This window comes from Chiloscyllium punctatum, chromosome 36 (assembly GCF_047496795.1).
Source record: "Chiloscyllium punctatum isolate Juve2018m chromosome 36, sChiPun1.3, whole genome shotgun sequence".
Lineage (NCBI taxonomy): Eukaryota > Metazoa > Chordata > Chondrichthyes > Orectolobiformes > Hemiscylliidae > Chiloscyllium > Chiloscyllium punctatum.
In genome coordinates this window covers 26,570,424-26,585,199 of record NC_092774.1, presented here as the reverse complement: position 1 = coordinate 26,585,199, position 14,776 = coordinate 26,570,424, and the positions used below count along the sequence as shown (strand labels likewise).

Below are 14,776 nucleotides of genomic sequence, written 5' to 3'. Positions count from 1 at the left end.
CTCAACTTATAATCGGGGACAAGGGGATGTCAGGCTGGGCTGGTGTCAGTTTGAGTTTAGAAGAAACAGATGATCCGATGGAGCTGTATAACATCTGGAGAGGACTTAATGTAAATGTAATTTCAACTCAATTCTAGCCAGAGACTAGTCTCTCATTTAAGATGGGAGAGTTTTGTTTTTCTCTCAAGTGTTCTCGAGTCTTTGAAATTCACTTCTTTAGAGAGCAGCATGTGGTGGTGGGTAACGAACTGGGTCTGGGTGGGACGGTCAGTCAATGTTGACTCGATGGGCTGAATGGCCGACTTGCATGCAATTGGCCTATATCAATCAATAGTATGCAGTTGCTTTATGGTTACCGACATCAAATTACATGAGTGGTTTTGGTTATTTCATCTCTTATTATCGTATTCAACCAACTACAGCATCTAGAAACTTGCTTAATTACAATATCCAATATCTGCTGAGTACTTTTTCTTTTTGTCACGACCAATATCTTGAACTCTGACGTGTGACCTCTTCATTACTGTCAAAGTTCCTGATTTATCCCGACATTGTCATGGTTTTACTTTGTCGAATGTCTTCCTGACATTTGCAGTTAAGACCCTATATTCTGCCCTTGTCAACATTTTCCCTAACAATTCTCTCCTAAGGATTTCATGAAAAACTTCAGAGTGTGGTGAGACTGCGGAACTCACTACCATAGTGAATAGTTGGGGTGGAAGACACTACAACTAAGGGTATGTAACCCAATACAAATGAATGTCACTGTCACCAGATTCACAACACAGTGAAATTTAATCATGCAATGTCCGTCAATTTCTCAACTGTCCCGAACCAGACTTGATGAAGAACAGATCTTGCACATCAACATTATAATTTAAACAACAACCAAATTATAAATATGGCAAATTTTCTAGGGCAAAGTTAACGAAGATAATCTAATTAATAGCAATGATTTAAACCCTTTGATCAAGCCCCCCATCATCTCAGAGACTGAAACTTAAGCGGCAAATTAAGAAAGATTTTTTTTTTAAACTTACCAATTCAAGCAAACAGTTTCCAACAATGGATTGCCAAGCCTTTGTGCAATCTTTGGACTATGACTGTTTCACAGACACGTAACTGTAAATCTAATTTAAAAGTCACTGCTGAATGTGAATAGACACCCCAGTATTCAGCCATTTCTTACAGGCTGGGACTCATTCCCAGAAAGAGCCAACAATTCTTTAACTGGACAGCTCTTGGTCTCAACGAGCAGCAGTGCCTAATGGAAGCAAATTTGCAGGGATGGGGGAGCACGACGGCATAAAACAAAAAAAAACCGACCGACTCTCCCACTATAAGCACTGTCAGAATGTGCAGGGGTTCAGTCCTTTCAGTGACCCACAGCAGCTTCACCAGCAGAATCGGATTGTTGGGAGCACTGGTGTGCCCGCTGGTGCTTCTGCAAGGTGCAGGATGATGAGAACCTCCGCTTCCTCTCGGGGCAGGTGAACGGCCTTTCCCCGGTATGGCCCCACCTGTGCCTCAGCAGTTGGGAGGAATTGCTGAAGGCCTTCGCGCACTCTGGGCAGGGGAAGGGCCTCTCCCCCGTATGGACCCGAAGGTGGGATGCCTGGGTAAATCCCTTCCCGCACTTGAGGCAGGAGAACGGGCTCTGCCCGGTGTGGAACCGCTGGTGCCTCAGCAGGGCAGTGGTATCATTGAAGGCCTTCCCGTACTTGGAGCAGCTGAAGGACTTCTCTAATATGTGGACCCGGTGGTGGGTCAGTAGGACGGAGGAATAGCTGAAGGCCTTCCCGCATTCGGGGCAGGAGAATGGCCTCTCGCCTGTGTGGACCCCCTGGTGCCTCTGCAGTACAGAGGAATTGCTGAAGGTCTTCCCGCACTCAGAGCAGGAGGACAGTCTCACCCCGGTGTGACTGCGCCCATGAATCTCCAGGTCAGATGGGAAACTGATGTCTTTCCCACAGTTGCCACATTTTCATGGTTTCTCCACGGGACGGGATTCCTTGGCTTTCTCCATGACCGAAGCTTCAGCTGCACACAAACGCGTGTACAGCACCTCCCTGCCGTGAATTCCTTTTCCCAGTCTGTATAACTTTTACTGGCTCCACAATCAGAGTGCTGCAACAGTCGGGTCTCTCTTCCACTCTCACTGATGCTGAAAACGTACTGAAAGAGGAACCAAAAAGCTTGGTTCCTTCTCACAGAATCATAGTCGAAAATTGTTATATTCCCGATGGATTCAGTGACTGCCAGACATTGACGTGAAATTGAGGGCCGCAAATGCTGGAGAGTCAGAGTCAAAGCACAGCAGATCAGGCAGCATCTGAGGAGCAGCAGAGTCAATGTTTCAGGCAACGCTCTTCATCTATTGATATTGAAACGTCCGTCTTCAGATCTTCAAATAATCTGTAAAAAGAGATGACAAAAGACATTACTGTCAGTCCAGGTTAGAAATTCCAAACAAGCAATTCTACTTTCCGCAGAACATTCTTTTCTTTTCCCACAAAATTGAAAGCACCATCCCACCCCCTCTCACCCCTCTATTCTCACTCCGCTCAAACTAATCCTCCCGACGGTACTGATACAGGATCTTACAGAGACCGAAAAGTGAAAACATCAAGACAGACACCATAGAATTTTGGATACTTCCACCTGAAAGTTAGTATCTTTCACGACATCTAGGAGTGAGTAAGTCTGATTTTGGGAAGCAAAAAAAAGTGTTAACTCAGGATGAACCTTCAATGCAGCTTCTTGAGAAACAACCAGACACGAAATGGTTAACATCTGGGGAGGTGGAAGTGGGGAGATGGAGGAAATGAGATATCAAGGCATTGACACCGACACCAGACAGAAACTGAACATACAGGCATGGCAAACATTACGGGCAAGCCAGAGTCACAGAGATACACTGCACAGAGACAGGTCCTTCAGTCCAACTCATCCGTGCCGACCAGATAGCCTAAATTAATCTCGTCTCACTTACCAGCACTTGGCCCATATCCCTCTGAACTCTTCCTATTCATATACCCATCCAGATGCCTTTTAAATGTTATAATTGGACCTACATCCATCACTTCCTCCGGCAGATCATTCCTTACACTTGCCTCCCTCACCTCAAACATATTATCCTCCTGTTCTAGAGTTCTCACATCCCAGGGAAATGACCTTGTCTATTTACCCTGTCTATGCCTCTTATGATTCTATAAACGTCTGTAAGATCACACCTCAGCCTCTGGTATACCGGGGAAAACAGCTCAAGCAATGCACTGCGTTTCCTTTTAGCTTCACACTCACAGAACCTTACTCCCGTGTAAAATATTGTTTCCCTCCTCCACACCGTCCATGGGAAAAGCCAAGACTGCTGAGACTCTGGAGTTGGGGGAATGCCACGTAGAATTCCTGCAATGTGGAAACACGCCATTCAGCCCAACAAGTCCACATCGACCATCCAAAGCGTAACTCATGTGGACACATTCCCCTCTCCCATTCCACTACACTTACTGCACACTCTGGGCCCATTTAGTATGGCCACTTCTCCCGAAACTGAACACCTTTAGATGTTGGGAGGAAACCAGAGCACCCGGAGGAAACCCAGCAGACACGGCAGGGAGAATGTGCAAACTCCACGCAGAGAGTCGCCCCAAGGCTGGAATCGAAAGTGGATCCCTGGCGCTGGAAGGCAGCAGTGCGAACCGCTGATCCATCGTGCTGCCCATGTGTGCAGAAAGAGGTGGGGGCTGGGAACTTTGTTAATTGTACCACACAGTGGATTGTTGAGTAAGGTTAAATCTCACGGGTTCCAGGGAGAGCTAACCAACTGGGCACAAAATTTAGATGTGCGTTGTTGTGGATGCTGGAATCCTTTCTGAAAACAACAAATGCTGGAGATCACAGTGGGTCAGGCAGCACTGTGCTACTCTATGCCTGGACAGTGTGGACGTGGAGATGATGTTTCCACTACGAGAAGGGTTGAGGATGCCAAGTCATTGAGGGCATTTAAGACAGAGATAGGTTCTTGATTAATAAGGGGTCAAGGGTTATGAGGAGAGGGCAGCAGAATGGGATAGAGAAACATATCAGCCATGATCGACTGGTGGAGCAGACTCGATGGGCCAAATGACCTCATCCTGCTCCTGTGTATTGTGGTCTTAAAGCTGGCCAGGTGACTTAAGGGGTTCTCACAAACTATTTCAGAATCCTGAAGAGGAGTTGTTGGACTCGAAACTTTAACTCTGCTTTCTCTCCACAGATGCTTCCAGTCCTGCTGAGTTTTTCCAGTGTTCTCAGTTTTTGTTTCAGATTTCCAGCATCCACAGTTCTGTGTCTTATTTATCAAATTCATTTCTTGCCCTTCCCAAGTGTCTGGAACTTCATCTCCCTGATCTACAAACTGTTCACTTACCCTAGAAATGACCAAACCTCCTTATCAAAGTAGATCCCTTTGTTGCAAAATGATTGTTCAATTCTGTGACCAAAATTATTGCATTCGTAATTACTTACACCAGGGACTCACAATATCTCAGGCCAGAACACAGCTAGATTGTTTCAGACAGTACATTTATGTGATTTGATACAATTCCCTATTCCCGACATTACCAGCGTGTTGCAGGGAATGGAGGGTTTGAGTAAAGAAGAAGCTGGGACATTTTTCCAATTGAGCCGAGGAAGTTGACAGTTAACCTTATAGAGATTTTTAAAATCAGAAGGGGTATAGATAATGTGTCATTCCCAGGAGGCTCAGAATATTTTATTGCTCCAGAAGGTGTAAAAGGGGTCAAAGCTTCAACAGAAATCGAGCAGAGCAGAGAACAGACAACATTTAACTCTGTGGGAACAGGGAGATTAGAGGACAGAGAAATCAGGACCTGAAATCCAAGCTGACACCAGACTACCATGCTATCAGTGCTTTGATTAGCAGTGCCCACCCTCTACCTTTACATAGCCTCTCACTCGACTTGAATGTCACGTATCCCCTCGATATTCCGGATCCAATCCTTGTCATTCTGAAGCCATATCTCTGTAAGGAGTCTCAGATCATAATTATTCTCTACAAAGTGTGCAGTCAATTAATTCGCTTTTGTTGCAATGCAGCACACATTCACATACTGAGCTTTTAGTCTTATTTTTTGTGATAGTTAGAATCCAGTTTTGATTGCTAGTACATTTATTCTCCTTGTCCCTTTCTATCATTCTCTGGTGTTTGGTTTCCACATCACTACATTGCTCACTGGCCTTGATTTGGATTGGCTGTGGTAAATCGCCCAGTGTCCAGGGATGTGCAGGTTAGAGGGAGTAGGCCATTTGGCCCATCGACCCTGCTCCGCCATTCATTAAAATCATAGCGGATCGATCAATCGTCTCAGCTCCTCCTAATTGCATTATCCCAACTTCCCTTAAATCCCTTACCACGCAAAAAACCCATCCAACAGTGTCTTAATGAAGCTGCCTCTACTGCTTCCTTGAGCACAGAATTCCATTAATTTACCATTAACTATATTGGTCCTGCCCTGAGTTGCCTCATCAAAATGCAACAGCTCATATTTGTCTAAATTAAACTCCATGCACTACTCCTTGGCCCATCGGCTCATCTGATCAATTATAATTTATATTAAACTTTCTTTCCTACCTTCTTCCCTAAAAGCTGAAAATCTCCATCCCAAACTCTCACCCTCCATTCTCACTTTGTTGAATCTAATCACGGATGTCCTCATCCTGAAGGGTTTCGTTCATGCTGATTAACAGGCCCACATTCAAGGGGGATCTAACTGAAACGTACAGAGCATTGAACGGCCTGGACAGAGTGGACATTGGGAAGATGTTTCATTGGGAGGACAGACTAATACCCATGGGCATAGCCGAAGCATAAAGGGAGAATGGAGATTAGGAGCAATTTCTTTAGCCAGAGAGTGGTGAATCTATGGAATTCATTGTCACAGAAAACTGTGGAGGCCAGGTCACTGAGTATGTTGAACATTGAGATAGAGATGTACAGCACAGAAACAGACTGTTTGGTCCAACTTGTCCATGCCGACCAACTGTCCCAACCCAATCTTGTCCCACCTGACAGCACACGGCCCCATATCCCTCCAAACCATTCCTATTCATACACCTACCCAAATGCATTTTAAATGTTGCAATCGTACTAGCCTTCACCACTTCCTCTGGCAGATCATTCAATAAACGTACTATCCTCTGCGTGAAAGCGTTGCCTCTTAGGTCTCTTTTGTATCTTTCCCCTCTAACACGAAACCCATGCCCTCTCGGTCTGGACTCACCCATCCCAGGAAAAGACTTTGTCTATTAATCCTATCCATGCCCCTCATGATTTTATACATGTACAGTTACAACGTTGAAAAGATATTTGGATAAGTACATGAATACGAAAGTTTCGAAGGTTTATGGGCCAAACACTGGTAGGTGTGCCGAGTTTAGTTTGAGAATATACTCAGCACGGGCTAGTTGGATGAAGGATCTGTTCAGTGCTGTCAGACTCTGTGAATGATCTGTACTGGTCTTAAAACCATTTTCTTACCTCCCCCGATAAGCATCCACTTCTTTGTTGTTCAAAACTCAGATGAACTTAGCCTTGAATATGTTCAATGACCCCACTTCTGAACTCAATTCCTCTTCGTAATATACCACTTGCCTCGCTCATTGCCTGCTGCATCTGCCCGACAACTGGCATTGACTGGTGTGGAGGGACTCTGAGACCCCTTAGTACATCCATACATCATTCCTGATGAAGGGCTTGTTCCCGAAACGTTCCCTGTCCTTCTCCTCAGATGCTACCTGACCTGTTGTGCTTTTCCAGTGCCACATTTTTCGACTTTCACCTCCAGTCCTCACTTTCTCCACATTCCAATATGTCACCATTTCAACAATGCACTGCTTTTTTTTTAAACAGCAAAGGCTATAACTTCACATTGCGGCACTGCACTTGCCATGTGTTTGCCAATTGAGACACAGACCTGGACCAACTTCGGGAAGAGGCAAAACACTGAGTTCTGAACAAAAACCGTAGCACACTCAAAACGTCGGCTCTGTTTACCTTTCCACAGATGCTACTCGACCGGTTGGCTTTCTGCAGTATTCGCTGTGTTTGTTCTACACAAATGCTGCTTTCCATTAAAGAACTGCAATCCCTGTCCTCTGGTAACTGACCCGAGTCAGTGGCAATAGGTTCTTCTGATCATTAAGGTAAAAACAATGACTGCAGATGCTGAAAACCAAATACTGGATTAGTGGTGCTGGAAGAGCACAGCAGTTCAGGCAGCATCCAACGAGCAGCGAAATCGACGTTTCGGGCAAAAGCCCTTAATCAGGAATAAAGGCAGCGAGCCTGAAGCGTGGAGAGATAAGCTAGAGGAGGGTGGGGGTGGGGAGAGAGTAGCATAGAGTACAATGGGTGAGTGGGGGAGGAGATGAAGGTGATAGGTCAAGGAGGAGAGTGTGGAGTGGATAGGTGGAAAAGAAGATAGGCAGGTCGGACAAGTCAAGGAGACAGTAACTGAGCTGGAAGTTTGAAACTAGGCAAATGTGGCTGTGGTACCGAGTTTGTTTCACAACATGGTTGAAGAGCTTCAGAGCAGAGGAAATGACCTGGGAGTTGCAGTGGGAGAGGGACTCCCTGAGATTCTTGTAGAGAGAGAGGAGGAAAACTTCTTCAAGGCAGGCATCCTTGCAAGAGGATTCGCAGTAGGGTTAAAATCAACAAGGTAAAAACAATGACTGCAGATGCTGAAAACCAAATACTGGATTAGTGGTGCTGGAAGAGCACAGCAGTTCAGGCAGCATCCAACGAGCAGCGAAAACACCACGTCTTCTCCCATCATTGACAAAAACCCCTGGAAATCTCCAGTTAACATTCTTTGCTCCAAAGAGAGCATTCCCAAACTTGGGAATGTCTCCACAAAATGAAAATTGCTCATCCCTGGACATGATGCAAATGTTACAATGGGGAAGAGGTTTTGGCAAAATATTGTCAGTTAGCAGGTGGAAAAATGTTCAGGAAGTAAAATACAAATCCCAGTCTCCAGCTTTGTGAACCTTTAGAAACTCTTTGGGAAGTCGAATTAGAGGAGAATGAAGGATGAACTGTCCGACTGACAGAGACAGTCCAGACACCGTCCCCTTGTTTAAGAGGCTGATTGACTCTGATATTCTCGGGAGATGAACTGACCCGAGACATTGAAAAAATTCTCTGCACATCAGGAATTCAAACCCATTCTTGGCTCGGGGCCAATGAGAAAATTCGGGAAGAGGCAAAACACTGAAAGGCTCGGAGGGCGATGGCCCCGGTGTAGGAGAGCTCGTTCCTCGTGACATGGCTGTGCCTGCAGATGGTGGGATCAGACTGTCCCCATGTCTCCATAATGAATGTCCAAGGCTTTATTATGGAAAAGTTAAACTGATAGAAGATAATGGTAATTTTGGGCGGGGCGGGTTGAATTATGAATTGAATAGTAGGTTCCTCCAATACACTTTGCCTGCAGCTCTGGGACCTCTCTCTGTGGCGCAATTGGTCAACGCATTGGGCTATTAACCGAAAGGTTGGTGGTTCGAGACCACCCAGGGACGGAGTGTTGCTTGTTCTCGTTCCTAAACTTTATTGGCTGCGAAAGTGCACGTTTTTTCATAGTTTCAGGAAAATGTTTCCCAAACGGAAATCTTTTCCACTGAGGCAGTCCAAAGTAGTTTCTGAATTTACTAAATTTCTAACGTAAAGGACTGCGGATGCTGAGAATCCGAGACAGAAAGCGAAACTGCTGGAAAAACTCAGCAGGTTTGGCTGTACTTGGATGAGGAAAAAAACGAGTTCTGAAATGTTGTCTCTGATTCTCTTTCCACGGATCCTGCCTGACCTGCTGAGTTGCTCCTGCAATTTCTGTTTTTGACTGAACGTCCATTTCATCTTTCGGGATGAAACACCCAGACTCGCCATTTGCAGATATTTAACCCTTTCGAAACCTGTGAAGTGATTGGATTCAAACAAACTCAGCAATGATTTCCTCTTTCTCAGCTCCACAGGCAGACAGACCTGGGAAATGAAGCTGTCAGTATGGTTCTGTATTGATAGGCCGAGTGGTGAATGCGATGGACATGAAATCCATTTCGGTTTCCACACGCAGGTGTGATCCCTGCCGACTACAGTTGAGAAACGACATCAAAAGAAAAGGGAGATTGCTCCACGGTTTTTTTTAAATGCAATCAGTGGACGGGTTGAAATATTTCAATCACATTGGGACTGGTCGGGAATCTGTCGCCCACTGCCTGTCAGGGTGGAACAAGCAGATTCCCACAGAGCTGCTATTGACGCGATGAGCCAAGAGTTTGGAAATGAGACGAGAACAGTGAGGGGCGTGAAGTCGTGATCGAAATGAAGCACGTACCTGAGGACAAAGGTGTTTTATTTGCCAGTGAAAGATACTGCTTCACAAAGTTGGGCCTGTGGAAGGGAAGCAGTGACGGTGATTATCTTTGGTTGTTCACATTGTGAATGTTCCCATTGCTGCGCATGTTCGTGTTAACGTCAGAACTCTGCAGCATGGCGGCGTCAGATCCGCACAGTGCCAGGGGCGCAATGGATGACGCATCTGACTCCACCCACCTGTTTGAAATGCAGCTCACAGCTTCTTCACACACCCCAATTAATCTTTCTCATTGTCCTGAAGCCGGCATATGGTTTGAATTCCTGATCTGCAGGAACGAGACCCTTTTCACTGTCTCGCGTCAGTAAGTGTCCCTGAAACATCAGAGTCAAGTCACAGCGCTGTCAGAGGAGGGGAAGCTGAAATAGCCCCACACGCTGCTCACGGGCACATTTCACTTTCCCCAACTCACCGCCCCAACACTGCTGCTCTTCGGAGTGGAAAGGAAACAAACACCAAAACCCAGTCTCAGCTTTGTAAGTCTTCAGGAAATAAGAAAACTGTCCATCCCTTCGGATCTTCCATCCTGGGCTGACAGCGTTGATTTTAAATGGCTGTCCAGTCAGTGCCGATTCGTTTTGGCTGAAAAAATCTTCCTTATCTCATCCCAGCATTTCTTGCCACAGAGACCTGTGTGGCAGAGTTCATGTATATATTTCCTTGTATGGTATTTTGTAAATAACATTCGTTTGCTGGTTGATTGTATCGGATATTTCAGGTTCATTAGCCCCTGTTTAAGTGTGTTGGTAGGTTTGTGGGCTACCATGATGCTGAGAGGGTTGAGTTGTCTGGACATCATTTCCCAGATGTCTTTAATGTAAAGTAATGTGCTAGGGTTTCTGTAGACGTCGTGTCTACTTGTGTCAGTTTGTTGATGTGAAATCGTCACACTGGGTTTATTGGGTAGGCAAAAGTGAGGACTGTAGATGCTGGAAACCAGAGTTTAGATCAGAGTGGTGCTGGAAAAGCACAGCAGGTCAGACAGCTTCCGAGGAGCAGGAAAATCGACGTTTCGTGTAAAAGCCCTTCATCAGGAATAGAGGCAGGACGCTTCCAGGGTTGGCGAGATAAATTGGGGGCTGCTGGGCCAAAGGTAGCAAAGAGTACAATAGGTGAATGGGGGTGGGGACATCGGTGACAGGTCAGAGAGGAGGGTGGAGCGGATAGGTGGGAAGGGAGATTGACAGGTCCTGAGGACAGCGCTCAGCTGGAAGGTTGGAACTGAGGTAAGGTGGGGGGAGGGGAAATGAGGAAACTGGTGCAGTCCACATCGATGTCCTGGGGTTGAATGTATCCGAGGCAGAAGTTGGGGCGTTCTTCCTCCAGGCATCGGGTGGGGAGGGAGGGGCGATGGAGGAGGCCCAGGTCCTGCATGTCCCAGGCAGAGTGGGAGGGGAGGTTGAAATGTTGGGCCACAGGGCGATGGGGTTGATTATTGCGGGTGTCCTGGAGATGTTCCCTCAAACGCTGTGACTTGACGCTGCGAGGAGTCTTCAGTCTCCTCAATGTGGAGGAGACCGCATCGGGAGTAATGGATACAAGAAACAACTTTGGTGGAAGCCTTCTCAATACCGTGACCCGTGTTCGATTTCCGGGCAGGGAAGCAATTTTCAGTAGAGCTGTCAAACTTCGCTGTCGTCTCCCTGGTGGTCTCGTGGTTAGGATTCGGCGCTTTCACCGCTGCGGCCCGGGTTCGATTCCCGGTCAGGGAAGCAATTTGCAGTGTGCTTTTTTGGCTGCTCATTCTCCTTAAATGCGCTGTAGAGTTCCTCATTGGTCTTCGGAGTCACTGGGTGGCTGCACTGTGTTGTGGTTCGTTGGAACAGTGTCCTCGTTCAGATTTGTTTGTATGTGTAGGGATGATTACTTCTGTAGCTAAGTACTTGGTTCGTGCGTGTGGCTTTCCTGCAGAGGCTGTTTTGAATTTATCATTGACTGTTCGGTCTCCTGTGACAACTAGAAATGGCACTTTGTTGTTGTTCTCCTCTTTTGTGAATTTTATGCCAGGAAGGAGATTGTTGATGGTGTTGTAGGTTTCCTCTAATTTGTTTCATTTTTGTATGACAGAAGTGTTTCATGGGCGTTTCGTTGATTTGTTTGTAGGGCTTGTTACTGAATATGAAGTGGGTGGTAAGGCACAGTTCCACGAGGTTGACAGTGTTATCTTTGCTGCTGAAGTTGGTTCTGTGTTTTTGTCTTTAGTTCTTCGAGTAGTGTCTTCAGTTTTCTTTGGCCACGTTGATGTTAATAGATTGAACAGGGCTGTTATGTCAAAGGACAACATTATTCCATCCTCTTCTATCTTCGTGTCTTTGGTGTTCAGGAATTCTTGGATGGAATAAATGGAGTGACATGAATCTTCGACTTGGTGTTTTAGTCCTCAGTGGAGGCCTTTGACTAGTCTGTATATTGGTGTTCCAAGTAGTGAGACTATGGCCTGAGGGGGGCTCCTAGTTTGAAAAAGAGGAGAACAACAATAAACTGCATTCTTAGATGTCACAGTAGAGCGAACAGTCAATGGGGAACTTCAAACTGGCATCTACAGAAAAACAACACACACAAACCAAATACTTAACCACAGAAGCAATCATCCCAACACCCACAAGCGAAGCTGCATCAGGACATTATTTCAACGAGCCACGACACACTGCAGCACAGAGAAACTACGAAGATCACAAGAGAAATACGTATATAGTGTATTTAAGGAGAACGCGTCCCCAATAAACCTATTCCGCCGATTTCTCAGTGATGCTTCCAAGCTCACTCTCAAAAATTCGGTTTGTCCCTCCATTCTTTCCTGTTTGTTTTTTGTGGGTTTTGAAAGCGTTCCCAATCCTCTGACTGAGTATTGGAGTTGGGAAGGTAAAAACAATGACTGCAGGTGCTGGAAACCAGATTCTGGATGAGTGGTGCTGGAAGAGCACAGCAATTCAGGCAGCATCCAAGTAGCTTCGAAATCGACGTTTCGGGCAAAAGCCCTTCGTCAGGAATAAAGGCAGTGAGCCTGAAGCATGGAGAGATAAGCTTATCTCTCCATGCTTCAGGCTCACTGCCTTTATTCCTGACGAAGGGCTTTTGCCCGAAACGTCGATTTCGAAGCTGCTTGGATGCTGCCTGATTTGGAGTTGGGAAGTTATGTTGTGGCTGTACAGGACATTGGTGAGACCACTTTTAGAATATTGTGTGCAATTCTGGTGTCCCTCCAATCAGAAGGATATTGTGAAATTTGAAAGGGTTCTGAGGTACCAATGGGTCCATAGAGGGGAAGAGGCCCTTCTGCCGCCAAGAGTGTGGGAAGACCTTCAGTGATTCCTCTGCCCTGCTGACGGACCAGTTGGTCCACACCGGGGAAGACTGTTCTCCAGCCCCAAGTGCGAGATGGCCTTCAGCAGTTCTTCCCACCTGTTGAGACATCAGTGGGTCCACACTGAGAGACCGTTCTTCTGCCGCAACTGTAGAAGGGGCATTGCTCTTTCCTCCGATGTACTGGCCCATTGGTAGATCCACATGGGGGAGATGTCGTTCAGTTGCCCTATGTGCAGGAAGGCCTTCAGCAATTCCTCGGCCCTGATGAGGCACCAATCTATCCACACCGGGGAGAAGCCGTTCTCCTGCCCCGAATGTGGGAAGGTCTTTACCTGCTCCTCATAAGTGCTGAATCACTAGCTGGACCACACGGGGGTTTGGGGGGGGACAGTGGCGGAGGAGGGGAGGCCATTCTGCTGCCCTAAGTGCGGGAAGGCCTTCAGCAATTCCTCTGCCCTACTGAAGCACCAATGTGCCCACACCTGGGAGATGCCCTCCAGCTGGACCGAGTGTGGGAAGAGGTTCATGTTTTCCTACAACTTGCGGAAGCACCAGCGGGGGCACCAGCTCTCCCAGCAATCAGATCCTACCAGTGATGATGCCTTCAGTCACCTCCCAGGACTGAACCTCCTGCCAGTTCTGACAGTGGGTGCAGTGGGAGAGTAGGTGGGCTGTTTTAGTCTTCTGCTGGACTGCAATTGCCTTCCCGACACCCCACAATCACAACTCCATGGTGGCTCAGGGTTAGCACTGCTGCCTCATGGCACTAGGAACCCAGGAATAATTCCACCCTTGGGAGTCTGTGTGCAAATTATGGAGGGGAGGAAAATGGATCTGAGTGGGTTAGTTTTCGGAAGATCAGTGCAGATGTGTTCGGCTGAAGGACCTGTTTCCACATTGTGGGAGTTCTATGATTCTATGAGCTTTGCCTTCAGTGGACACTGTTGCTCATTGAGCCCGGGACTGCCCATTGCCAATGAAATGATCCAGAGAAACTTAAGACCGCAAGACCATCGGAGAAGAAGTTTGGCCTACTCTGCCATTCGTTAGTAACAAAAGTATTGGATGAGATTCGCTATAGTGTGGAAACAGGCCATTTGTCCCAACAAGTCCACACCGGCCCTCCGAAGTGTAACCCATCCAGACCCATTTCCCTCTGACTAATGTACCTAACTCTATGGGCAATTAAGCATGGCCCATCCACATGACCTGCACATCTTTGGTTTATGGAAGAAAACAGGACCACCCAGAGAAAATTCACTCAGACATTGGGGGAAAGTGCAAATTCCTCACAGACTGCCACCCAAGGCTGGAATCAAACCTGGGTCCCTGGCGCTATGAGGCTGCAGTGGTAATCACTGAGCCACTACATATTGCAACCCGAAGTTGGCAAGCCGGGGGTTGGGAGAATACAGCAAGCCAGGCAGCACCAGGATGTGGAGTAGTCAGCGTTTTGGGTATTAACCCTTCTTCATGACTGAAAGAGTGACTTATCTATGAGAAAAGATTTACATGAATGTTGCTGGGGGTTGGAGGATTTGAGCTGCAGGGAGCGGCTGAATAGCGTGGGGTTGTTTTCACTGGAGCATCGGAGGCAGAGAAGTGACCTAATAGCGGTTATAAAATCATGAGGGGTATGGACAGGGTAATAGACAATGTCCTTTCCTTGGGGTGGGGGAGTCCAGAACTAGAGGGCATAAGTTTAGGGTAAGAGGCGAAACAAATTAAAGGGACAACTCTTCATTCAGAGGGTGGTATATATCTGAAATGCGCTGCCAGAGTATATGGGTCAGGTGCTGTCAAATGGGAGTAGATTAATATAGGATATTAGGTCAGCATGGACAAGTTGGACCGAAGGGTCTGTTTCCATGCTGTACGTGTCTCTGACTACTGGTCCTGATGTAAGTTTAAAATAGAGTCCAAGTAACTTTGAATAGTTCAATCTTGTTGAGCTCACCTCCTGAAAAGTTTCAGATGAATCCCTCTGAGAGATACTGTTTAAACATACTGAGTTGGACAAAGTGTCCCATCAA

At 46.7% G+C, this 14,776-nt stretch overlaps 2 non-coding genes across 2 annotated transcripts; both read left to right on the top strand.

The window, feature by feature from the left end:
* The first annotated feature begins 8,512 nt into the window (after window positions 1-8,512).
* trnan-auu (transfer RNA asparagine (anticodon AUU)) lies at window positions 8,513-8,586 on the top strand. Its single transcript has one exon. It is a non-coding gene; the product is annotated as a tRNA-Asn (tRNA).
* Window positions 8,587-11,077: 2,491 nt separating this feature from the next.
* trnae-uuc (transfer RNA glutamic acid (anticodon UUC)) lies at window positions 11,078-11,149 on the top strand. Its single transcript has one exon. It is a non-coding gene; the product is annotated as a tRNA-Glu (tRNA).
* Window positions 11,150-14,776: the final 3,627 nt, after the last annotated feature.